The sequence below is a fragment of the Notolepis coatsorum genome (assembly GCF_963971535.1).
Source record: "Notolepis coatsorum genome assembly, chromosome: 2".
In the NCBI taxonomy this organism is placed as follows: Eukaryota; Metazoa; Chordata; class Actinopteri; order Aulopiformes; family Paralepididae; genus Notolepis; species Notolepis coatsorum.
The window spans coordinates 217,135,856-217,145,604 of record NC_140166.1 but is presented as its reverse complement, the minus strand read 5'-3'; the positions used below and the strand labels follow the sequence as shown (position 1 = coordinate 217,145,604).

General features: G+C 41.5%; 1 protein-coding gene across 1 annotated transcript in view; it reads left to right on the top strand.

Moving 5' to 3' along the window:
- Window positions 1–397: 397 nt before the first annotated feature.
- Window positions 398–9,749, top strand: part of fbxo34 (F-box protein 34) — a 101,248-nt gene continuing 91,896 nt past the window's right edge. Inside the window, exon 1 of the mRNA XM_084308526.1 lies at window positions 398–568. The gene's annotated coding sequence lies outside the window, so the exon portion shown is untranslated. The remainder of the gene's footprint in view (window positions 569–9,749) is intronic.

The window sequence follows — 9,749 nt, the reverse complement described above, 5'->3', positions numbered from 1 at the left end:
ATGAATGAATGAATGAATGAATGAATGAAAACTTTATTTAACAGATTGCAGAATGGGTACAATACAGTACGGCTCAATACACACAATTTTTAAGGGGATGCAGACCAGAGAAAGACTTTCGTCTTGTTTACATCAGGGTCCCCCATTTTCAATTCATAGTGAAATTGACACGCATGATGCAGGATTTGAGGCAGTTGATCAAATAAAAATTGGGCTTGTTTATGATTATGCTGCATGATGATGAAGTACAGTTTGTCCCCGGCTCTGTGTGCGCGCGCACCGCAGCGCGTATAAACACGTCAGAGCGCCGCGTCACTCAGAGTTTCTCTACCAGTAGAGTCAGTGTCCTATTGCTGCTAGGCAGCTCTGTCACGACCGAAGGTGGACACTAGTTTAACGTTATTATTATTCTTTAACAATAATATCACACGGCTATCGCTAAATAAATCGATAGCCGTGTGTGTGTCTCAATGAAAGACTCTGGAGGAGAACAGTGAGACGACGCTGTTTTAATTCCCCCAGCGATAGTATTACTGGAGGAAGAGCCCGAGTTCTCACCGTCGTTCAGGTTGGTTTTTGATCCATGGTTTCTGTCTGTCTGTCTGTGTTCTTCTGGGTTATATTTAGTAACAACACTAATGAGAGACACAATTGTGTTATCACGCTAAAGAGTTGTTTGTTTTTTCACAAGTCAACAGAAGAAGCTAACGTTACCTATGTAAGGTTTCCAGTCAGACACTCTCTAGCTGTACTTAGCGCACCTTAACACGGATATGAATGGACGTAGCATGTAGCATGCTAACTACCTAGTGAGCGTTTGATTGATTGAAAACCTTATTAACAGATTGCAGAATGAGTACAGTACAGCTCAATACACACAATTGTTAAGGGGATGCAGACCAGAGAAATACTTTCGTCTTGTGTACATCAGGGTCCCCCATTTTCAATTCATCATAACATAATGACATACATATAGACAGTACTGCTACATCTATACACTTATGACATACCAGATTTACAAATACAGTACTGTTTGTGATACAAAAATAGTCTAAAAAAGATATACATTTGACGTAGAAACTGTACATTGGAGGAGGTTGGGTAGTTGTGTTGGTTACTAACTTATGTTGCAGAGGACAAGAAGTTTGGCATGGACAGACTTATTAGTCTCGAAAGTAAACTTCTAACAACATACTAACCTAATGTTTTCAAGTCTGCTCGTATGAACTTATTAAAACCCTTTCGCTGCCACACGACAGAAGGTTGTGTGATAGTAAAGGGTTAACCTTCTGTCGTGTGGCAGTGAATGGGTTAACCGGCTGTTGTTGTTGGGCAGTGAAAGGGTTAACCTTCTGTGATGTGGCAGTGAAAGGGTTAACCTTCTGTCGTGTGGCAGTGAAAGGGTTAACCGGCTGTCGTGTGGCAGTGAAAGGGTTAACCTTCTGTCGTGTGGCAGTGAAAGGGTTAACCGGCTGTTGTTGTTGGGCAGTGAACGGGTTAACCTTCTGTCGTGTGGCAGTGAAAAGGGTTAACCGGCTGTCGTGTGGCAGTGAAAGGGTTAACCTTCTGTGTACTATTATTGTCGCCGTGAAAGGGTTAACAGTTTTGGTAGTGCGGCAGTGAAAGGGTTAACGAGGTATTCTTGAGCCAGTTCATGTATTTATTTTTTTTAACACAAAGAGTGAGTTAACGTAGCGGTTTGTTTGATTCCAGCTGTTCTTGTCCCCTGCAGTAGTGGCAGACAGTGCTGCGTGCTGCTAACCAATCTGGCTAGCGTTTAGATGCAGTGTTCAGGTCATGTCGATGAAGCAGAGAGAGGACCTTCAGCCTCTCTCTATTCTGGCTGTACTATAGTAGTGTTGCAGCACAAAATATGCATTATTAGCTGAAGGACGTTCAGTTTGCAAAGCCAGCATACAGTACATACTCACGAGTGAGTACTGTAGCCTAAAACAACAGTCACAGTTAGGTTATCAGTCCAGTCAGTCTCCCTGAGTCATGTGTTCTCTGCTAAGCCACACAGATTTAAGTCGGGGATGGAAGTGATAGCCTACCCATGCCTGGTATTTATTATGTTTGGGTGAGAGCAGTATTGCCTTCTTCCCTAGTAGCCAGCATTTTGAATAGGGCCCAGAATCTAGTATGATGGGGATGGTAATCGAGCGTTGCTGCCATGCTCCCTGCCCAAATCTTTAGTTAGTTAATTAATTAATTCAATCTTTATTTCAACTTGAAAAAGCATTGAGGGCCCGTGACGTCACGCCCTCATTTCCATAACAAATACTGGACAAATACAATAAACAGTAATACAATATGTGCAATCATAATTAAAATGTGTACCATTAATTAAAACAAGTACACATCATGGTGGAATGGTTGTTGATCAAGGATTAAAGGATGAGTATTGATTGAGTTTTAGAATTTGTTGACGTTCCACGTGCAGGGAGCACAGAAGCTAAAAGCAGACTCTATATAAGGGTCCAGACGTCCACTCCAACAGAGGAGTAATATAAATTGGGCAATCTCCAATTATGGCTTCATATAGAAATGGATGCCAAGGCCTAAAAAAAATAATGATGGTTTGTTTCCGGTTGCCGACCGACCCTGCCGATTTAGGTGCGACCCAATATATTTTATGAGCTAAAAAAAATTATATTAAAAAAAAAGAAAAAAAAATTATAAAGTTTCATAGAAATCTTAGTCAAACCTTTAGTATTATGGATATTAAACATGCTGGGCTGGTAAGAGTACATGCATCCTGGGGGGGCTCCAGTAGCTCACCGCATATCTCGGCGCTATTTTATGCGTCGGGGAAAACCGTGCTGCGTCATATATGATCTATATCCCGTTTCACCCTGTATCTGTCGGTCATGCTTGACCAGAAAAGCGATAAACGCTAAAAAAAAAAGCAAAAAAAAAAAAAGAAAAAGAGTACATGCATCCATGTTGTTGTGAAATTTTTTATTAAATAAAGAAATTCCCTATCCATAGTCGCCGTGGGAAAGAATAAAATAAAAAATTAAATTAAATAAATTCCCTACCTAGTACCTACCCATGGCCTTAACTGACAACCAACAGGAAACAAACAATATTTTTTTTTATGCCCCAATGCAGCTCTCGCCTCTCTAACCCTATTATACAGGCCAAAATGGTGAGTACCATAACTATCGCCAGTGATAAATCGAATGGCTGAATGGTATACAGACTCCTACAGAGTCTAAGGGCTTAACCCTTTCACTGCCACACGACAGCAGGTTAACCATTTCACTGCCACACAACAGAAGGTTAACCCTTTACTATCACACTACCGACAGTGTGGCAGTGAAAGGGTTGAGAGTGGAAGTGGAAGCCATCACATGTCTATAAATTACATCTCCGGAGTCCAACACAGACAGGAAAACTGCTTCAACAACTCTTTGTCCACGGTCTCAGCAATATGTTGTTGTTGTTTATCGTTTATCATCCATTTTATCGTTTTTCTTTTTGTGAATCATGATGCACACAATTTGTTGTCCAAATATGAGTCGGATTGAAAATGGCAGTGTCTTGTTTATTACTATATCCTGCTTCCCATTTCCAATGCACGCCAATATGGTCCAATTGAACAGCAATTTCATTATCGATACCAGTGTTCTGGTTTGGCTAAAATATTTAGCATCTTTCAAATATCTTCACCATGAAGATATTAGACTAAGGAAATTCATGTGATTCAAGTTATATCACATCTCCGACTGTACTACTCGGCTTTAGAAGAACCTTGCTCCAAGGCTAGTTAACGAGATTGGCTTAGTTACAATCAATGGGGAGGTGTAGTGGTTACGTCATTGCCATTTTTCGTGTTCCACCCTCTGTCCAACGCAATGTATTTCCCCATTGCCCATTTCTAAATCGCCTCGTTTAAAACAAATAAATCATTAACATTTGCATGGTGTACCTTTCTGTGCTTATTCATCCACAATCTATAGCTCAACATGAAAATATTCGCAATTAATCATAAAAAATAATCACTTATTTCAACCAAAAATGTTTAAATAATAATGTTAGTGATGGAAGGGAACTCATTTTGTGCAAAAATTGAAAGCTTTTCAATTTCCATGCGGCAGAATTGTTACAATAGCCGATAATCCATTTTCCCAATGATAAAGCCCTATACGGGTGGAACAGGGTTTCCCATTAATTACCTAGACTGTGGCGGCCTGCCACAGTCTAATTAGTCCCGCGGCCACAGTTGTATAATGGAAACATTTATTTTTATTTTATATCTTTTTTTTTTTTAAATATAAAGTTTGCCAATAGGGATGTATCAGTAGTATTGGCAGTGGTAGTAGTCGTAATAGTAATCCACTTCGAGGAGAGGATTGGGAAGCACTAGTCTAGTCGATTTTGTGTTTTGAGCACAAATTTCATCATAGATCTAAGCCTCTTTATTTTGCTCTCAAAGTGCACCAGATTGATGCATTTAACTTTAAAATGTACAACAACAAAAAAAGTCCTAGAGGGTCGGAGGTTCACTCCCCATAGTCTCTGAAAATCCTGTGGGAAACACTATACTCCTGATGACATAAGCCAGTGGTTCTATAAGTGGATTCCTTCCAGGGGGTCCCTAGGTAGGTGTCCTTGAGGGGGTTCCAGGGGATCCCTAGGTAGGTGTCCTTGAGGGGGTTCCAGGGGGTCCCTAGGTAGGTGTCCTTGAGGGGGTTCCAGGGGGTCCCTAGGTAGGTGTCCTTGAGGGGGTTCCAGGGGGTCCCTAGGTAGGTGTCCTTGAGGGGTTTCCAGCCCAGGGGGTCCCTAGCAAAACGGCACATTACTTCAGTTTGGGGTCCATGGCCTTATTTATGGCCTATTATACTGAATAAACGCAACACTTTAGTTTTTGCTCTATTTTTAAAGATCTAAGACTTTTTCTATGTGCACAAAAGGCCTATTTCTCTCAGAATTTGTTCACAAACTTGTTTAAATCTGATAAAACTGCATATTTTAGAGTGGCCTTTTATTGTGACCAGTCACACCTGTGCAATAATCATGTTGTCTTTATCAGCATCTTGGTATGCCACACCTGTATTATCTTGGCTTATTACATGGCGTTTTAACATTCGCCACAATGCTTGATTGTGATTGGTCAATAGCGCTCGGTTGCCCCTGACAGCGGTGAATTATTTCTTGATAACTGACCGCTGCCATGGGCAACGCGCAATAATGACCGCTGATACGGGTAACAGAGCGCTATTGACCAATCACAATCAAGCATTTTGGTCGCAGTCACGAAAGCTGCTCAGCATATGCACACAGCTGCACTCATCAGTGCAATCAGACCGGCTGCCGGCGATGATGACAGAGGAGCCACAGAACAACCGCGTCTGTATTTGATCTCGTTTTGTCGATGGTGTAAAATGAATTAGGTATATTGTTAGTAAGTTAGCCATGTAATAAGCGGGATAATGTATAGCTACGAGGTCATTGTCGCAAAATAATTGACCTTCACTGCGTTTAGAACACCTCGGCGCGGCGCCTCTGTGTTCTAAACTCCGTGTCGGTCAATTATTTTGCGACAATGACCTCGTAGCTACACATTATCCCTTACTTATCATATAACCTGGAAGGTAAGGTGGAGCACCTTGTCTGTCTGCTGATGTTGAGTTGAGCTTTCATTTCCTCTACAACCGGGTACTTTAAAATGAGACGAGGGGGGGAGGATAGGATCTTTCAGTATTTGTTTCTATTTCGGACACGCAGCTGTAATTAATTTATAATGATCGTTCCTGTGTTCCTGCCCTTTTCACCTCATCCTGGAGGAATAACGATCATATCCCTGCTTTAAAAGTGACAAGTGTTCAGTAAAGGGTGAGATCCACCAGGTTCAGGCTTGTTGTTGTGTTCTAGTGGAGTGCCAAAGGTTGTATTGAATATATGCATTGCAGGATTAGGCTTGTTTGTGTTGCAAATAGGCGTGTTAGCCAAACTTTGAACTAAGGCCTGACCTGTCATTAAGAGGTCGATTGTCTCCGTGAGGTGATTAATAGGGCTGTACTTCACCGAAGACATTTTTAGGTGACTAATAGTCATAGGAATTTGTTGATCAATTGATTAGTTGAGTTAATCCAGGGGTTCCCAAACTTTTCAGGCCAGGGCCCAGAAAATAAGGCGTCAGAGAGCCGCGGCCCAATGCACATCGTCTGGCTTTATTTTTTTTTTTTTTTGCCAGGCGACCGATTTTTTAAGCCAAATATCACTTCAATCCTATTAAGTTAGTTCAAGTTAGTTATTCATTTATATGTGCTATTTATGAGAGGGCTAACTTGTTGCAAAATAATAATGATAATAATAATAATAGCCTCATTAAAATACTATTGTTGCTTCGGTTGTTTTCAGCGTTTTATGTGCATAATCTGTTATTTAGTTTGAAATGTTCGTTGAAATAAGTAGATTTTTCGTTTTTGTTTATTTATTAAGTTAATATAAAACCATATAGTCACATTTTAGAATACAATATAATAGAATTTTAGAATACAACTATTTTATTTTTATTTTTTTTAAATCATCTCGCGGCCCACCCGTGGCTGCTCGCGGCCCACCTTTGGGTCGCGACCCCGACTTTGGGAACCACTGAGTTAATCAACAAATCTCTACAATTATGTTTTCCCCCATGCAGAAGGACCTCTTTAAATCTAGTGCTTAGCAGCCATGGATGTCCTTATCTTTGAATACAAAGCAGATGAGGACCAATACCACTTTATCACTGCAGCTACAGACTCACAGACTCCATTCATTTTATTCAACGGTATAGACTTTGACCATTCGCTGTAAAAAGTACAAGGTATAAAGGCTTGTAATGAAGATATGTATAAAGGCTTGTAATGAAGACATGTAGGTATAAAGGCTTGTAATGAAGATATGTAGCTATAAAGGCTTGTAATGAAGGCGGGTATAATATAAAGGCTTGTAATGAAGATATGTAGCTATAAAGGCTTGTAATGAAGGCGGGTATAATATAAAGGCTTGTAATGAAGATATGTAGGTATAAAGGCTTATAATGAAGATGGGTATATAGGCTTATAATGAAGACATGTAGGTATATAGGCTTATAATGAAGTCAAGACATGTAGGTATAAAGGCTTCAATGAAGACATGTAGGTAGGTATAAAGGCTCTTTCCATGTAATGAAGACATGTAGGGCTTCAATGAAGACAGGTAGGTATAAAGGCTTGTGATGAAGACATGTAGGTATAAAGGGTCTCCATGTAATGAAGACATGTAGGTATAAAGGCTTGTGATGAAGACATGTAGGTATAAAGGGTCTCTCCATGTAATGAAGACATGTAGGTATAAAGGGTCTCTCCATGTAATGAAGACATGTAGGTATAAAGGCTTGTGATGAAGACATGTTGGTATAAAGGCTTGTGATGAAGACATGTAGGTATAAAGGGTCTCTCCATGTAATGAAGACATGTAGGTATAAAGGCTTGTGATGAAGACATGTAGGTATAAAGGGTCTCTCCATGTAATGAAGACATGTAGGTATAAAGGCTTGTGATGAAGACATGTAGGTATAAAGGCTTGTGATGAAGACATGTAGGTAATGGTATAAAAGGCTTGTTCCATGTGTGTTTGGGTGGTGTGGTGTATTACTCAATGGGGGCTGGTGGTGGTGGTGGTGATGTAATTTCCATGTTCCCAGCAGAGCTGATTCAATTCGACCAGATGTTTCAGGGTGGGTGCGGTGTGTCCCTCGGCAGAGTAGCTCACAGCATTTCATCAGGGCTGACGGACACTTCCAAACCACTGCAAGACATTAAACCCAACCAGGAAGTATTACGCAGTCGGCAAGTGCACGTCTCTCTACATGACGGCCGCTGCCGGTGTGCCAGATTATCCACAGAGGGATCTTGGTCTGAAGTGAGTGACTGGTCGGTGAGCTCAGAGTAGGACTGTGAAGTGCACCACCATGGATCCATGCAAAGGTATGGATGTTTACAATACAGTTGTCCACGATAGATATACACATCATTAATCAATCGTTTTTTTGCAGTAGTATTAAAAGAGTTAAAGCAAATGGTCCTTTTACATAATTCTTTATTTTTTTTAATAAATATATAGATATTTCTTTATGGCATTTCTGCTTTCTTTTCTTTATTGGCTAGGGCAGTTTGTGATGGGAAACCAGGGGTAGAGAGAGAAGGGGAATGACATGGGGGATGCCCTGCAGCCTCGGGTCCCAGCAGCCTCAGGCCCCAGCAGCCTCAGGTCAGGCCCCAGCAGCCTCAGGGCCCTGCAGCCTCAGGCCCCAGCAGCCTCAGACCCCAGCAGCCTCAGGGCCCTGCAGCCTCAGGCCCCAGCAGCCTCAGGCCCCAGCAGCCTCAGGGCCCAGCAGCCTCAGGCCCCAGCAGCCTCAGGTCCCAGCAGCCTCAGGCCCCAGCAGCCTCAGGGCCCAGCAGCCTCAGGGCCCAGCAGCCTCAGGTCCCTGCAGCCTCAGGTCAGGCCCCAGCAGCCTCAGGCCCCTGCAGCCTCAGGCCCCTGCAGCCTCACTCCTCCTGGTGCTCTTCCTTCATCGTACAAAGTTTACAGATGGCCTCATTAACGTTAGCAGGTTCCCTATTAACATTGGGTAACACAAATATTGCCAAATCACCCGCCATCGTCGCCTGGAGTCTTCTTTCTCTTGTCTTCTTTCTCTCCGTCATCTTATTTCTCCATCTTATTTCTCTCCGTCATCTTATTTCTCTCCGTCTTATTTCTCTCCGTCTCGTGAAGTGAAATCTACTCTGCTACTCTGTGCCTAAGTATTGAGAACACGCTTAATATATATATATATATATATATTTTTTTTTATTAATGTGAGCACTGAAATGCCTAAATAAACCAATAAATGGGTTTTATTTCTATACATACACCGGTGGTTGGCAAGCAATGTACTCGGCGGTCGGCCGAGCGCCGGTACCACAGAGCACCGCGGCAAGCCTACTGTTATTTTTCTTAATTGTAATCTTTTGATGTTAAATCCGTATTTACGCTGCAGATGAGTCGACAACAAAGAGCACTAAGTACAGCGTGGCTCAAAATACTTTGGCAGCTTATTGTGTTTCAAGTCGCCTTGAGTTTCTGCGCAAGTTATTGGGGTCATTAGGTCCCCTGTCGTTGATTAGTGGCTCGGTTTGGTCTCACTTGACTAATATTTTGCCATTCGATTAGTGTTTTTTTATGTGCTGAATGAGTTTAATCCTGGGGGGGGGGGGGTGAGCACTAAGCACTAGGGGTGGGGGAAAATATCGATACGTAGTAGTATCGCGATACTTTGCGTGGCGATATTGTATCTATACAGGGTCGATATTTAATTATTCATAAACTAAAATAAAAATCTTTTTATTTTTCTATTTATTAATTTCTTTTGAATAAGGAAGTTGCACGTGTGCATTCAGTTAAGTTGGAATATGACTGTAATACAAACTGTTCAGTTTGTCAGGTACATGCAACACAGATTACAGTGTTTACATCTGTCTGCTTGAGAAAATACCATGTTCTGCAATAAAAATGATTGAAGTGAGATGAACAGACTGAACTTTATTTTATTAGAAAAAACATGTTGACAAAGTTTTACGTTGCAGTTGAAAAAAGGTAATAAATCGCAATATATCGCAATATTAATATCGCAATACTCAGCATATCGCAATATATTTAGTATCGCAATACTATCGTACCGTGACTCAAGTATCGCGATAGTATCGTATCGTGAGGCCTCTGGTGATTCCCACCCC